This window comes from Anopheles funestus, assembly GCF_943734845.2.
Source record: "Anopheles funestus chromosome X unlocalized genomic scaffold, idAnoFuneDA-416_04 X_unloc_10, whole genome shotgun sequence".
Classification (NCBI taxonomy): domain Eukaryota; kingdom Metazoa; phylum Arthropoda; class Insecta; order Diptera; family Culicidae; genus Anopheles; species Anopheles funestus.
The window spans coordinates 13175-29363 of record NW_026045039.1 but is presented as its reverse complement, the minus strand read 5'-3'; the positions used below and the strand labels follow the sequence as shown (position 1 = coordinate 29363).

The 16189-nt window shown below is 38.1% G+C and overlaps 1 long non-coding RNA gene across 1 annotated transcript; it reads left to right on the top strand.

Annotated features, from left to right (window-relative positions):
* The first annotated feature begins 4559 nt into the window (after window positions 1-4559).
* LOC125772716 (uncharacterized) lies at window positions 4560-15929 on the top strand. The gene is made up of 8 exons (XR_007419585.1): window positions 4560-4760; window positions 5645-6324; window positions 7073-7684; window positions 8365-9235; window positions 9440-9741; window positions 11442-11696; window positions 13928-14879; window positions 15424-15929. It is a non-coding gene; the product is annotated as an uncharacterized LOC125772716 (long non-coding RNA).
* The last annotated feature ends 260 nt before the right edge of the window (window positions 15930-16189 follow it).

Sequence of the window (16189 nt, the reverse complement as noted above, 5' to 3'; positions counted from 1 at the left end):
CAAAGTTGATGTTTTTGGTCAATGTTGGTGGAAACTTGAAGTTTACAACCAAAGTTGATGTTTTCGGTCAAAGTTGATGTTTTTGGTAAATGTTGGTAGAATCTTGAAGTTTACAACCAAAGTTGATGTTTTCGGTCAAAGTTGATGTTTTTGGTCAAAGTTGATGTTTTTGGTCAATGTTGGTGGAAACTTGAAGTTTACAACCAAAGTTGATGTTTTCGGTCAAAGTTGATGTTTTTGGTAAATGTTGGTAGAATCTTGAAGTTTACAACCAAAGTTGATGTTTTCGGTCAAAGTTGATGTTTTCGGTGAAAGTTGATGTTTTTGGTCAATGTTGGTGGAAACTTGAAGTTTGCGACCAAAGTTGATGTTTTCGGTCAAAGTTGATGTTTTTGGTCAATATTGGTGGAAACTTGAAGTTTGCGACCAAAGTTGATGTTTTCGGTCAAAGTTGTTGTTTTTGGTCAATGTTGGTGGAAACTTGAAGTTTGCCACCAAATTTGATGTTTTCGGTCAAAGTTGATGTTTTTGGTCAATGTTGGTGGAAACTTGAAGTTTACAACCAAAGTTGATGTTTTCGGTCAAAGTTGATGTTTTTGGTCAATGTTGGTAGAAACTTGAAGTTTACAACCAAAGTTGATGTTTTCGGTCAAAGTTGATGTTTTTGGTCAAAGTTTATGTTTTTGGTCAATGTTGGTGGAAACTTGAAGTTTGCGACCAAAGTTGATGTTTTCGGTCAAAGTTGTTGTTTTTGGTCAATGTTGGTGGAAACTTGAAGTTTGCGACCAAAGTTGATGTTTTCGGTCAAAGTTGATGTTTTTGGTCAATGTTGGTGGAAACTTGAAGTTTGCGACCAAAGTTGATGTTTTCGGTCAAAGTTGATGTTTTTGGTCAATGTTGGTGGAAACTTGAAGTTTACAACCAAAGTTGATGTTTTCGGTCAAAGTTGATGTTTTTGGTCAATGTTGGTGAAAACTTGAAGTTTACAACCAAAGTTGATGTTTTCGGTCAAAGTTGATGTTTTTGGTCAATGTTGGTGGAAACTTGAAGTTTGCGACCAAAGTTGATGTTTTCGGTCAAAGTTGATGTTTTTGGTCAATGTTGGTGGAAACTTGAAGTTTGCGACCAAAGTTGATGTTTTCGGTCAAAGTTGTTGTTTTTGGTCAATGTTGGTGGAAACTTGAAGTTTGCGACCAAAGTTGATGTTTTCGGTCAAAGTTGATGTTTTTGGTCAATGTTGGTGGAAACTTGAAGTTTGCGACCAAAGTTGATGTTTTCGATCAAAGTTGATGTTTTGGTCAATGTTGGTGGAAACTTGAAGTTTGCGACCAAAGTTGATGTTTTCGGTGAAAGTTGATGTTTTTGGTCAAAGTTAGTGGAAACTTGAAGTTTACAAGCAAAGTTGATGTTTTCGGTCAAAGTTGATGTTTTTGGTCAATGTTGGTGGAAACTTGAAGTTTGCGACCAAAGTTGATGTTTTCGGTGAAAGTTGATGTTTTTGGTCAATGTTGGTGGAAACTTGAAGTTTACAACTAAAGTTGATGTTTTCGGTCAAAGTTGATGTTTTTGGTCAATGTTGGTGGAAACTTGAAGTTTGCGACCAAAGTTGATGTTTTCGGTCAAAGTTGTTCTCTTTGGTCAATGTTGGTGGAAACTTGAAGTTTGCGACCAAATTTGATGTTTTCGGTGAAAGTTGATGTTTTTGGTCAATGTTGGTGGAAACTTGAAGTTTACAAAAAAGGTTGATGTTTTCGGTCAAAGTTGATGTTTTTGGTCAATGTTGGTGGAAACTTGAAGTTTACAACCAAAGTTGATGGTTTCGGTCAAAGTTGATGTTTTTGGTCAATGTTGGTGGAAACTTGAAGTTTGCGACCAAAGCTGATGTTTTCGGTCAGAGTTGATGTTTTTGGTCAATGTTGGTGGAAACATGAAGTTTGCGACCAAAGTTGATGTTTTCGGTCAAATTCGATGTTTTCGGTCAATGTTGGTGGAAACTTGAAGTTTGCGAACAAAGTTGATGTTTTCGGTCAAAGTTGTTGTTTTTGGTCAATGTTGGTGGAAACTTGAAGTTTGCGACCAAAGTTGATGTTTTCGGTCAAAGTTGATGTTTTTGGTCAATGTTGGTGGAAACTTGAAGTTTGCGACCAAAGTTAATGTTTTCGGTCAAAGTTGATGTTTTTGGTCAATGTTGGTGGAAACTTGAAGTTTGCGACCAAAGTTGATGTTTTCGGTCAAAGTTGTTGTTTTTGGTCAATGTTGGTGGAAACTTGAAGTTTGCCACCAAATTTGATGTTTTCGGTCAAAGTTGATGTTTTTGGTCAATGTTGGTGGAAACTTGAAGTTTACAACCAAAGTTGATGTTTTCGGTCAAAGTTGATGTTTTTGGTAAATGTTGGTAGAATCTTGAAGTTTACAACCAAAGTTGATGTTTTCGGTCAAAGTTGATGTTTTTGGTCAAAGTTGATGTTTTTGGTCAATGTTGGTGGAAACTTGAAGTTTACAACCAAAGTTGATGTTTTCGGTCAAAGTTGATGTTTTTGGTAAATGTTGGTAGAATCTTGAAGTTTACAACCAAAGTTGATGTTTTCGGTCAAAGTTGATGTTTTTGGTCAAAGTTGATGTTTTTGGTCAATGTTGGTGGAAACTTGAAGTTTGCGACCAAAGTTGATGTTTTCGGTCAAAGTTGATGTTTTTGGTCAATATTGGTGGAAACTTGAAGTTTGCGACCAAAGTTGATGTTTTCGGTCAAAGTTGTTGTTTTTGGTCAATGTTGGTGGAAACTTGAAGTTTGCCACCAAATTTGATGTTTTCGGTCAAAGTTGATGTTTTTGGTCAATGTTGGTGGAAACTTGAAGTTTACAACCAAAGTTGATGTTTTCGGTCAAAGTTGATGTTTTTGGTCAATGTTGGTAGAAACTTGAAGTTTACAACCAAAGTTGATGTTTTCGGTCAAAGTTGATGTTTTTGGTCAAAGTTTATGTTTTTGGTCAATGTTGGTGGAAACTTGAAGTTTGCGACCAAAGTTGATGTTTTCGGTCAAAGTTGTTGTTTTTGGTCAATGTTGGTGGAAACTTGAAGTTTGCGACCAAAGTTGATGTTTTCGGTCAAAGTTGATGTTTTTGGTCAATGTTGGTGGAAACTTGAAGTTTGCGACCAAAGTTGATGTTTTCGGTCAAAGTTGTTGTTTTTGGTCAAAGTTGGTGGAAACTTGAAGTTTGCGACCAAAGTTGATGTTTTCGGTCAAAGTAGATGTTTTTGGTCAAAGTTGGTGGAAACTGGAAGTTTGCGACCAAAGATGATGATTTCGGTCAAAGTAGATGTTTTTGGTCAAAGTTGGTGGAAACTGGAAGTTTGCAACCAAAGATGATGATTTCGGTCAAAGTAGATGTTTTTGGTCAAGGTTGGTGGAAACTTGAAGTTTGCGACCAAAGTTGATGTTTTCGGTCAAAGTTGTTGTTTTTGGTCAAAGTTGGTGGAAACTTGAAGTTTGCGACCAAAGTTGATGTTTTCGGTCAAAGTAGATGTTTTTGGTCAAAGTTGGTGGAAACTGGAAGTTTGCAACCAAAGATGATGATTTCGGTCAAAGTAGATGTTTTTGGTCAAAGTTGGTGGAAACTGGAAGTTTGCAACCAAAGATGATGATTTCGGTCAAAGTAGATGTTTTTGGTCAAGGTTGGTGGAAACTGGAAGTTTGCAACCAAAGATGATGATTTCGGTCAAAGTTGATGTTTTTGGTCAAGGTTGGTGGAAACTTGAAGTTTGCAACCAAAGATGATGATTTCGGTCAAGGTAGATGTTCTTGGTCAAAGTTGGTGGAAACTGGAAGTTTGCAACCAAAGATGATGATTTCGGTCAAAGTAGATGTTTTTGGTCAAGGTTGGTGGAAACTGGAAGTTTGCTACCAAAGATGATGATTTCGGTCAAAGTAGATGTTTTCGGTCAAAGTTGGTGGAAACTGGAAGTTTGCAACCAAAGATGATGATTTCGGTCAAAGTAGATGTTTTTGGTCAAGGTTGGTGGAAACTGGAAGTTTGCAACCAAAGATGATGATTTCGGTCAAAGTTGATGTTTTTGGTCAAGGTTGGTGGAAACTGGAAGTTTGCAACCAAAGATGATGATTTCGGTCAAAGTAGATGGTTTTGGTCAAAGTTGGTGGAAACTGGAAGTTTGCAACCAAAGATGATGATTTCGGTCAAAGTAGATGTTTTTGGTCAAAGTTGGTGGAAACTGGAAGTTTGCAACCAAAGATGATGATTTCGGTCAAAGTAGATGTTTTTGGTCAAAGTTGGTGGAAACTGGAAGTTTGCAACCAAAGATGATGATTTCGGTCAAAGTAGATGTTTTTGGTCAAGGTGGGTGGAAACTTGAAGTTTGCGACCAAAGTTGATGTTTTCGGTCAAAGTAGATGTTTTTGGTCAAAGTTGGTGGAAACTGGAAGTTTGCAACCAAATATGATAATTTCGGTCAAAGTAGATGTTTTTGGTCAAAGTTGGTGGAAACTTGAAGTTTGCAACCAAAGATGATGATTTCGGTCAAAGTTGATGTTTTTGGTCAAGGTTGGTGGAAACTGGAAGTTTGCTACCAAAGATGATGATTTCGGTCAAAGTAGATGTTTTCGGTCAAAGTTGGTGGAAACTGGAAGTTTGCAACCAAAGATGATGATTTCGGTCAAAGTTGATGTTTTTGGTCAAAGTTGGTGGAAACTGGAAGTTTGCAACCAAAGATGATGATTTCGGTCAAAGTAGATGTTTTTGGTCAAAGTTGGTGGAAACTGGAAGTTTGCAACCAAAGATGATGATTTCGGTCAAAGTAGATGTTTTTGGTCAAGGTTGGTGGAAACTGGAAGTTTGCAACCAAAGATGATGATTTCGGTCAAAGTAGATGTTTTTGGTCAAAGTTGGTGGAAACTGGAAGTTTGCAACCAAATATGATGATTTCGGTCAAAGTAGATGTTTTTGGTCAAAGTTGGTGGAAACTTGAAGTTTGCAACCAAAGATGATGATTTCGGTCAAAGTTGATGTTTTTGGTCAAGGTTGGTGGAAACTGGAAGTTTGCTACCAAAGATGATGATTTCGGTCAAAGTAGATGTTTTCGGTCAAAGTTGGTGGAAACTGGAAGTTTGCAACCAAAGATGATGATTTCGGTCAAAGTTGATGTTTTTGGTCAAGGTGGGTGGAAACTGGAAGTTTGCAACCAAAGATGATGATTTCGGTCAAAGTAGATGTTTTTGGTCAAAGTTGGTGGAAACTGGAAGTTTGCAACCAAAGATGATGATTTCGGTCAAAGTAGATGTTTTTGGTCAAAGTTGGTGGAAACTGGAAGTTTGCAACCAAAGATGATGATTTCGGTCAAAGTAGATGTTTTTGGTCAAGGTTGGTGGAAACTGGAAGTTTGCAACCAAAGATGATGATTTCGGTCAAAGTAGATGTTTTTGGTCAAAGTTGGTGGAAACTGGAAGTTTGCAACCAAAGATGATGATTTCGGTCAAAGTAGATGTTTTTGGTCAACGTTGGTGGAAACTGGAAGTTTGCAACCAAAGATGATGATTTCGGTCAAAGTTGATGTTTTTGGTCAAAGTTGGTGGAAACTGGAAGTTTGCAACCAAAGATGATGATTTCGGTCAAAGTTGATGTTTTTGGTCAAGGTTGGTGGAAACTTGAAGTCTGCGACCAAAGTTGATGTTTTCGGGCAAAGTAGATGTTTTTGGTCAAAGTTGGTGGAAACTTGAAGTTTGCGACCAAAGTTGATGTTTTCGGTCAAAGTAGATGTTTTTGGTCAAAGTTGGTGGAAACTGGAAGTTTGCAACCAAAGATGATGATTTCGGTCAAAGTTGATGTTTTTGGTCAAAGTTGGTGGAAACTGGAAGTTTGCAACCAAAGATGATGATTTCGGTCAAAGTAGATGTTTTTGGTCAAGGTTGGTGGAAACTTGAAGTTTGCAACCAAAGATGATGATTTCGGTCAAAGTAGATGTTTTTGGTCAAAGTTGGTGGAAACTTGAAGTTTGCGACCAAAGTTGATGTTTTCGGTCAAAGTAGATGTTTTTGGTCAAAGTTGGTGGAAACTGGAAGTTTGCAACCAAATATGATGATTTCGGTCAAAGTAGATGTTTTTGGTCAAAGTTGGTGGAAACTTGAAGTTTGCAACCAAAGATGATGATTTCGGTCAAAGTTGATGTTTTTGGTCAAAGTTGGTGGAAACTGGAAGTTTGCTACCAAAGATGATGATTTCGGTCAAAGTAGATGTTTTCGGTCAAAGTTGGTGGAAACTGGAAGTTTGCAACCAAAGATGATGATTTCGGTCAAAGTAGATGTTTTCGGTCAAAGTTGGTGGAAACTGGAAGTTTGCAACCAAAGATGATGATTTCGGTCAAAGTTGATGTTTTTGGTCAAGGTTGGTGGAAACTGGAAGTTTGCTACCAAAGATGATGATTTCGGTCAAAGTAGATGTTTTCGGTCAAAGTTGGTGGAAACTGGAAGTTTGCAACCAAAGATGATGATTTCGGTCAAAGTTGATGTTTTTGGTCAAGGTTGGTGGAAACTGGAAGTTTGCAACCAAAGATGATGATTTCGGTCAAAGTAGATGTTTTTGGTCAAAGTTGGTGGAAACTGGAAGTTTGCAACCAAAGATGATGATTTCGGTCAAAGTTGATGTTTTTGGTCAAGGTTGGTGGAAACTGGAAGTTTGCAACCAAAGATGATGATTTCGGTCAAAGTAGATGTTTTTGGTCAAGGTTGGTGGAAACTGGAAGTTTGCAACCAAAGATGATGATTTCGGTCAAAGTAGATGTTTTTGGTCAAAGTTGGTGGAAACTGGAAGTTTGCAACCAAATATGATGATTTCGGTCAAAGTAGATGTTTTTGGTCAAAGTTGGTGGAAACTTGAAGTTTGCAACCAAAGATGATGATTTCGGTCAAAGTTGATGTTTTTGGTCAAGGTTGGTGGAAACTGGAAGTTTGCTACCAAAGATGATGATTTCGGTCAAAGTAGATGTTTTCGGTCAAAGTTGGTGGAAACTGGAAGTTTGCAACCAAAGATGATGATTTCGGTCAAAGTTGATGTTTTTGGTCAAGGTTGGTGGAAACTGGAAGTTTGCAACCAAAGATGATGATTTCGGTCAAAGTTGATGTTTTTGGTCAAAGTTGGTGGAAACTGGAAGTTTGCAACCAAAGATGATGATTTCGGTCAAAGTAGATGTTTTTGGTCAAAGTTGGTGGAAACTGGAAGTTTGCAACCAAAGATGATGATTTCGGTCAAAGTAGATGTTTTTGGTCAAGGTTGGTGGAAACTGGAAGTTTGCAACCAAAGATGATGATTTCGGTCAAAGTAGATGTTTTTGGTCAAGGTTGGTGGAAACTGGAAGTTTGCAAATAAAGATGATGATTTCGGTCAAAGTAGATGTTTTTGGTCAAAGTTGGTGGAAACTTGAAGTTTGCAACCAAAGATGATGATTTCGGTCAAAGTAGAGGTTTTTGGTCAAAGTTGGTGGAAACTGGAAGTTTGCAACCAAAGATGATGATTTCGGTCAAAGTTGATGTTTTTGGTCAAAGTTGGTGGAAACTGGAAGTTTGCAACCAAAGATGATGATTTCGGTCAAAGTTGATGTTTTTGGTCAAAGTTGGTGGAAACTGGAAGTTTGCGACCAAAGTTGATGATTTCGGTCAAAGTAGATGTTTTTGGTCAAAGTTGGTGGAAACTGAAAGTTTGCAACCAAAGATGATAATTTCGGTCAAAGTAGATGTTTTCGGTCAAAGTTGGTGGAAACTGGAAGTTTGCAACCAAAGATGATGATTTCGGTCAAAGTAGATGGTTTTGGTCAAGGTTGGTGGAAACTGGAAGTTTGCAACCAAAGATGATGATTTCGGTCAAAGTAGATGTTTTTGGTCAAAGTTGGTGGAAACTTGAAGTTTGCAACCAAAGATGATGATTTCGGTCAAAGTAGAGGTTTTTGGTCAAAGTTGGTGGAAACTGGAAGTTTGCAACCAAAGATGATGATTTCGGTCAAAGTTGATGTTTTTGGTCAAAGTTGGTGGAAACTGGAAGTTTGCAACCAAAGATGATGATTTCGGTCAAAGTAGATGTTTTTGGTCAAAGTTGGTGGAAACTGGAAGTTTGCAACCAAAGATGATGATTTCGGTCAAAGTAGATGTTTTTGGTCAAAGTTGGTGGAAACTGAAGGTTTGCAACCAAAGATGATGATTTCGGTCAAAGTAGATGTTTTTGGTCAAGGTTGGTGGAAACTGGAAGTTTGCAACCAAAGATGATGATTTCGGTCAAAGTAGATGTTTTTGGTCAAAGTTGGTGGAAACTGGAAGTTTGCAACCAAAGATGATGATTTCGGTCAAAGTAGATGTTTTTGGTCAAGGTTGGTGGAAACTGGAAGTTTCCAACCAAAGATGATGATTTCGGTCAAAGTAGATGTTTTTGGTCAAAGTTGGTGGAAACTGGAAGTTTGCAAATAAAGATGATGATTTCGGTCAAAGTAGATGTTTTTGGTCAAAGTTGGTGGAAACTGGAAGTTTGCAACCAAAGATGATGATTTCGGTCAAAGTAGATGTTTTTGGTCAAAGTTGGTGGAAACTGGAAGTTTGCGACCAAAGATGATGATTTCGGTCAAAGTAGATGTTTTTGGTCAAAGTTGGTGGAAACTGGAAGTTTGCAACCAAAGATGATGATTTCGGTCAAAGTAGATGTTTTTGGTCAAAGTTGGTGGAAACTGAAGGTTTGCAACCAAAGATGATGATTTCGGTCAAAGTAGATGTTTTTGGTCAAGGTTGGTGGAAACTGGAAGTTTGCAACCAAAGATGATGATTTCGGTCAAAGTAGATGTTTTTGGTCAAAGTTGGTGGAAACTGGAAGTTTGCAACCAAAGATGATGATTTCGGTCAAAGTAGATGTTTTTGGTCAAAGTTGGTGGAAACTTGAAGTTTGCGACCAAAGATGATGATTTCGGTCAAAGTAGATGTTTTTGGTCAAAGTTGGTGGAAACTGGAAGTTTGCAACCAAAGATGATGATTTCGGTCAAAGTTGATGTTTTTGGTCAAGGTTGGTGGAAACTGGAAGTTTGCAAATAAAGATGATGATTTCGGTCAAAGTAGATGTTTTTGGTCAAAGTTGGTGGAAACTGGAAGTTTGCAACCAAAGATGATGATTTCGGTCAAAGTAGATGTTTTTGGTCAAAGTTGGTGGAAACTGAAAGTTTGCAACCAAAGATGATAATTTCGGTCAAAGTAGATGTTTTCGGTCAAAGTTGGTGGAAACTGGAAGTTTGCAACCAAAGATGATGATTTCGGTCAAAGTAGATGGTTTTGGTCAAGGTTGGTGGAAACTGGAAGTTTGCAACCAAAGATGATGATTTCGGTCAAAGTAGATGTTTTTGGTCAAAGTTGGTGGAAACTTGAAGTTTGCAACCAAAGATGATGATTTCGGTCAAAGTAGAGGTTTTTGGTCAAAGTTGGTGGAAACTGGAAGTTTGCAACCAAAGATGATGATTTCGGTCAAAGTTGATGTTTTTGGTCAAAGTTGGTGGAAACTGGAAGTTTGCAACCAAAGATGATGATTTCGGTCAAAGTAGATGTTTTTGGTCAAAGTTGGTGGAAACTGGAAGTTTGCAACCAAAGATGATGATTTCGGTCAAAGTAGATGTTTTTGGTCAAAGTTGGTGGAAACTGGAAGTTTGCGACCAAAGATGATGATTTCGGTCAAAGTAGATGTTTTTGGTCAAAGTTGGTGGAAACTGTAAGTTTGCAACCAAAGATGATGATTTCGGTCAAAGTAGATGTTTTTGTTCAAAGTTGGTGGAAACTGAAGGTTTGCAACCAAAGATGATGATTTCGGTCAAAGTAGATGTTTTTGGTCAAGGTTGGTGGAAACTGGAAGTTTGCAACCAAAGATGATGATTTCGGTCAAAGTAGATGTTTTTGGTCAAAGTTGGTGGAAACTGGAAGTTTGCAACCAAAGATGATGATTTCGGTCAAAGTAGATGTTTTTGGTCAAAGTTGGTGGAAACTTGAAGTTTGCGACCAAAGATGATGATTTCGGTCAAAGTAGATGTTTTTGGTCAAAGTTGGTGGAAACTGGAAGTTTGCAACCAAAGATGATGATTTCGGTCAAAGTTGATGTTTTTGGTCAAGGTTGGTGGAAACTGGAAGTTTGCAAATAAAGATGATGATTTCGGTCAAAAAAGATGTTTTTGGTCAAAGTTGGTGGAAACTGGAAGTTTGCAACCAAAGATGATGATTTCGGTCAAAGTAGATGTTTTTGGTCAAAGTTGGTGGAAACTGAAAGTTTGCAACCAAAGATGATAATTTCGGTCAAAGTAGATGTTTTCGGTCAAAGTTGGTGGAAACTGGAAGTTTGCAACCAAAGATGATGATTTCGGTCAAAGTAGATGTTTTTGGTCAAGGTTGGTGGAAACTGGAAGTTTGCAACCAAAGATGATGATTTCGGTCAAAGTAGATGTTTTTGGTCAAAGTTGGTGGAAACTGGAAGTTTGCAACCAAAGATGATGATTTCGGTCAAAGTAGATGTTTTTGGTCAAAGTTGGTGGAAACTTGAAGTTTGCGACCAAAGATGATGATTTCGGTCAAAGTAGATGTTTTTGGTCAAGGTTGGTGGAAACTGGAAGTTTGCAACCAAAGATGATGATTTCGGTCAAAGTAGATGTTTTTGGTCAAAGTTGGTGGAAACTGGAAGTTTGCAACCAAAGATGATGATTTCGGTCAAAGTAGATGTTTTTGGTCAAGGTTGGTGGAAACTGGAAGTTTGCAACCAAAGATGATGATTTCGGTCAAAGTAGATGTTTTTGGTCATGGTTGGTGGAAACGTGAAGTTTGCGACCAAAGTTGATGTTTTCGGTCAAAGTAGATGGTTTTGGTCAAAGTTGGTGGCAACTTGAAGTTTGCGACCAAAGTTGATGTTTTCGGTCAAAGTTGATGTTTTTGGTCAAGGTTGGTGGAAACTGGAAGTTTGCAAATAAAGATGATGATTTCGGTCAAAGTAGATGTTTTTGGTCAAAGTTGGTGGAAACTTGAAGTTTGCAACCAAAGATGATGATTTCGGTCAAAGTTGATGTTTTTGGTCAAGGTTGGTGGAAACTGGAAGTTTGCAAATAAAGATGATGATTTCGGTCAAAGTAGATGTTTTTGGTCAAAGTTGGTGGAAACTGGAAGTTTGCAACCAAAGATGATGATTTCGGTCAAAGTTGATGTTTTTGGTCAAAGTTGGTGGAAACTGGAAGTTTGCAACCAAAGATGATGATTTCGGTCAAAGTAGATGTTTTTGGTCAAAGTTGGTGGAAACTGGAAGTTTGCAACCAAAGATGATGATTTCGGTCAAAGTAGATGTTTTTGGTCAAAGTTGGTGGAAACTGGAAGTTTGCAACCAAAGATGATGATTTCGGTCAAAGTAGATGTTTTTGGTCAAAGTTGGTGGAAACTGAAGGTTTGCAACCAAAGATGATGATTTCGGTCAAAGTAGATGTTTTTGGTCAAGGTTGGTGGAAACTGGAAGTTTGCAACCAAAGATGATGATTTCGGTCAAAGTAGATGTTTTTGGTCAAAGTTGGTGGAAACTGGAAGTTTGCAACCAAAGATGATGATTTCGGTCAAAGTAGATGTTTTTGGTCAAAGTTGGTGGAAACTTGAAGTTTGCGACCAAAGATGATGATTTCGGTCAAAGTTGATGTTTTTGGTCAAAGTTGGTGGAAACTGGAAGTTTGCAACCAGAGATGATGATTTCGGTCAAAGTTGATGTTTTTGGTCAAGGTGGGTGGAAACTGGAAGTTTGCAAATAAAGATGATGATTTCGGTCAAAGTAGATATTTTTGGTCAAAGTTGGTGGAAACTGGAAGTTTGCAACCAAAGATGATGATTTCGGTCCAAGTAGATGTTTTTGGTCAAAGTTGGTGGAAACTGGAAGTTTGCAACCAAAGATGATGATTTCGGTCAAAATTGATGTTTTTGGTCAAGGTTGGTGGAAACTGGAAGTTTGCAAATAAAGATGATGTTTTCGGTCAAAGTAGATGTTTTTGGTCAAAGTTGGTGGAAACTGAAAGTTTGCAACCAAAGATGATGATTTCGGTCAAAGTAGATGTTTTTGGTCAAAGTTGGTGGAAACTTGAAGTTTGCAACCAAAGTTGATGTTTTCGGTCAAAGTAGATGTTTTTGGTCAAGTTGGTGAAAACTGGAAGTTTGCAACCAAAGATGATGATTTCGGTCAAAGTAGATGTTTTTGGTCAAAGTTGGTGGAAACTGGAAGTTTGCAACCAAAGATGATGATTTCGGTCAAAGTAGATGTTTTTGGTCAAGGTTGGTGGAAACTGGAAGTTTGCAACCAAAGATGATGATTTCGGTCAAAGTAGATGTTTTTGGTCAAAGTTGGTGGAAACTGGAAGTTTGCAACCAAAGATGATGATTTCGGTCAAAGTAGATGTTTTTGGTCAAAGTTGGTGGAAACTTGAAGTTTGCGACCAAAGATGATGATTTCGGTCAAAGTAGATGTTTTTGGTCAAAGTTGGTGGAAACTGGAAGTTTGCAACCAAAGATGATGATTTCGGTCAAAGTTGATGTTTTTGGTCAAAGTTGGAGGAAACTGGAAGTTTGCGACCAAAGATGATGATTTCGGTCAAAGTAGATGTTTTTGGTCAAAGTTGGTGGAAACTGGAAGTTTGCAACCAAAGATGATGATTTCGGTCAAAGTAGATGTTTTTGCTCAAGGTTGGTGGAAACTGGAAGTTTACAACCAAAGATGATGATTTCGGTCAAAGTAGATGTTTTTGGTCAAAGTTGGTGGCAACTGGAAGTTTGCAACCAAAGATGATGATTTCGGTCAAAGTAGATGTTTTTGGTCAAAGTTGGTGGAAACCCGAGGTTTGCGACCAAAGTTGATGATTTCGGTGAAAGTTGATGTTTTTGGTCAAAGTTGGTGGAAAATCGAGGTTTGCAACCAAAGATGATGTTTTCGGTCAAAGTAGATGTTTTTGGTCAAAGTTGGTGGAAACTGGAAGTTTGCAACCAAAGATGATGATTTCGGTCAAAGTAGATGTTTTTGGTCAAAGTTGGTGGAAACTGGAAGTTTGCAACCAACGATGATGATTTCGGTCAAAGTAGATGTTTTTGCTCAAAGTTGGTGGAAACTGGAAGTTTGTAAATAAAGATGATGATTTCGGTCAAAGTAGATGTTTTTGGTCAAAGTTGGTGGAAACTGGAAGTTTGCAACCAAAGATGATGATTTCGGTCAAAGTAGATGTTTTTGGTCAAAGTTGGTGGAAACTTGAAGTTTGCAACCAAAGATGATGATTTCGGTCAAAGTAGATGTTTTTGGTCAAAGTTGGTGGAAACTTGAAGTTTGCAACCAAAGATGATGATTTCGGTCAAAGTTGATGTTTTTGGTCAAGGTTGGTGGAAACTGGAAGTTTGCAAATAAAGATGATGATTTCGGTCAAAGTAGATGTTTTTGGTCAAAGTTGGTGGAAACTGGAAGTTTGCAACCAAAGATGATGATTTCGGTCAAAGTAGATGTTTTTGGTCAAGGTTGGTGAAAACTTGAAGTTTGCGACCAAAGTTGATGGTCAAAGTAGATGTTTTTGGTCAAAGTTGGTGGAAACTGGAAGTTTGCAACCAAAGCTGATGATTTCGGTCAAAGTAGATGTTTTTGGTCAAGGTTGGTGGAAACTGGAAGTTTGCAACCAAAGATGATGATTTCGGTCAAAGTAGATGTTTTTGGTCAAGGTTGGTGGAAACTGGAAGTTTGCAACCAAAGATGATGATTTCGGTCAAAGTAGATGTTTTTGGTCAAGGTTGGTGGAAACTTGAAGTTTGCGACCAAAGTTGATGGTCAAAGTAGATGTTTTTGGTCAAAGTTGGTGGAAACTGGAAGTTTGCAACCAAAGATGATGATTTCGGTCAAAGTAGATGTTTTTGGTCAAGGTTGGTGGAAACTGGAAGTTTGCAACCAAAGATGATGATTTCGGTCAAAGTAGATGTTTTTGGTCAAAGTTGGTGGAAACTGGAAGTTTGCGACCAAAGATGATGATTTCGGTCAAAGTAGATGTTTTTGGTCAAAGTTGGTGGAAACTGGAAGTTTGCAACCAAAGATGATGATTTCGGTCAAAGTAGATGTTTTTGGTCAAAGTTGGTGGAAACTGGAAGTTTGCAACCAATGATGATGATTTCGGTCAAAGTTGATGTTTTTGGTCAAAGTTGGTGGAAACTGGAAGTTTGCAACCAAAGATGATGATTTCGGTCAAAGTAGATGTTTTTGGTCAAAGTTGGTGGAAACTGGAAGTTTGCGACCAAAGATGATGATTTCGGTCAAAGTAGATGTTTTTGGTCAAAGTTGGTGGAAACTGGAAGTTTGCGACCAAAGTTGATGATTTCGGTCAAAGTAGATGTTTTTGGTCAAAGTTGGTGGAAACTGGAAGTTTGCAACCAAAGATGATGATTTCGGTCAAAGTAGATGTTTTTGGTCAATGTTGGTGGAAACTGGAAGTTTACGACCAAAGTTGATGATTTCGGTCAAAGTAGATGTTTTTGGTCAAAGTTGGTGGAAACTGGAAGTTTGCAACCAAAGATGATGATTTCGGTCAAAGAAGATGTTTTTGGTCAAAGTTGGTGGAAACTGGAAGTTTGCGACCAAAGATGATGATTTCGGTCAAAGTAGATGTTTTTGGTCAAAGTTGGTGGAAACTGGAAGTTTGCAACCAAAGATGATGATTTCGGTCAAAGTAGATGTTTTTGGTCAAAGTTGGTGGAAACTGGAAGTTTACAACCAAAGATGATGATTTCGGTCAAAGTAGATGTTTTTGGTCAAAGTTGGTGGAAACTGGAAGTTTGCAACCAAAGATGATGATTTCGGTCAAAGTTGATGTTTTTGGTCAAAGTTGGTGGAAACTCGAAGTTTGCGACCAAAGTTGATGATTTCGGTCAAAGTAGATGTTTTTGGTCAAAGTTGGTGGAAACTGGAAGTTTGCAAATAACGATGATGATTTCGGTCAAAGTAGATGTTTTTGGTCAAAGTTGGTGGAAACTCGAGGTTTGCGACCAAAGTTGATGATTTCGGTCAAAGTAGATGTTTTTGGTCAAAGTTGGTGGAAACTCGAGGTTTGCAACCAAAGATGATGTTGTCGGTTAAAGTAGATGTTTTTGGTCAAAGTTGGTGGAAACTGGAAGTTTGCGACCAAAGATGATGATTTCGGTCAAAGTAGATGTTTTTGGTCAAAGTTGGTGGAAACTGAAAGTTTGCAACCAAAGATGATGATTTCGGTCAAAGTAGATGTTTTTGGTCAAGGTTGGTGAAAACTGGAAGTTTGCAAATAAAGATAATGATTTCGGTCAAAGTAGATGTTTTTGGTCAAAGTTGATGGAAACTGGAAGTTTGCGACCAAAGATGATGATTTCGGTCAAAGTAGATGTTTTTGGTCAAGGTTGGTGGAAACTGGAAGTTTGCAACCAAAGATGATGATTTCGGTCCAAGTAGATGTTTTTGGTCAAAGTTGGTGGAAACTGGAAGTTTGCAACCAAAGATGATGATTTCGGTCAAAGTAGATGTTTTTGGTCAAAGTTGGTGGAAACTTGAAGTTTGCGACCAAAGATGATGATTTCGGTCAAAGTAGATGTTTTTGGTCAAAGTTGGTGGAAACTGGAAGTTTGCAACCAAATATGATGATTTCGGTCAAAGTTGATGTTTTTGGTCAAGGTTGGTGGAAACTGGAAGTTTGCAAATAAAGATGATGATTTCGGTCAAAGTAGATGTTTTTGGTCAAAGTTGGTGGAAACTGAAAGTTTGCAACCAAAGATGATGATTTCGGTCCAAGTAGATGTTTTTGGTCAAAGTTGGTGGAAACTGGAAGTTTGCAACCAAAGATGATGATTTCGGTCAAAGTTGATGTTTTTGGTCAAGGTTGGTGGAAACTGGAAGTTTGCAAATAAAGATGATGATTACGGTCAAAGTTGATGTTTTTGGTCAAAGTTGGTGGAAACTGAAAGTTTGCAATTAAAGATGATGATTTCGGTCAAAGTAGATGTTTTTGGTCAAAGTTGGTGGAAACTTGAAGTTTGCAACCAAAGTTGATGTTTTCGGTCGAAGTAGATGTTTTTGGTAAAGTTGGTGAAAACTGGAAGTTTGCAACCAAAGATGATGATTTCGGTCAAAGTAGATGTTTTTGGTCAAAGTTGGCGGAAACTGGAAGA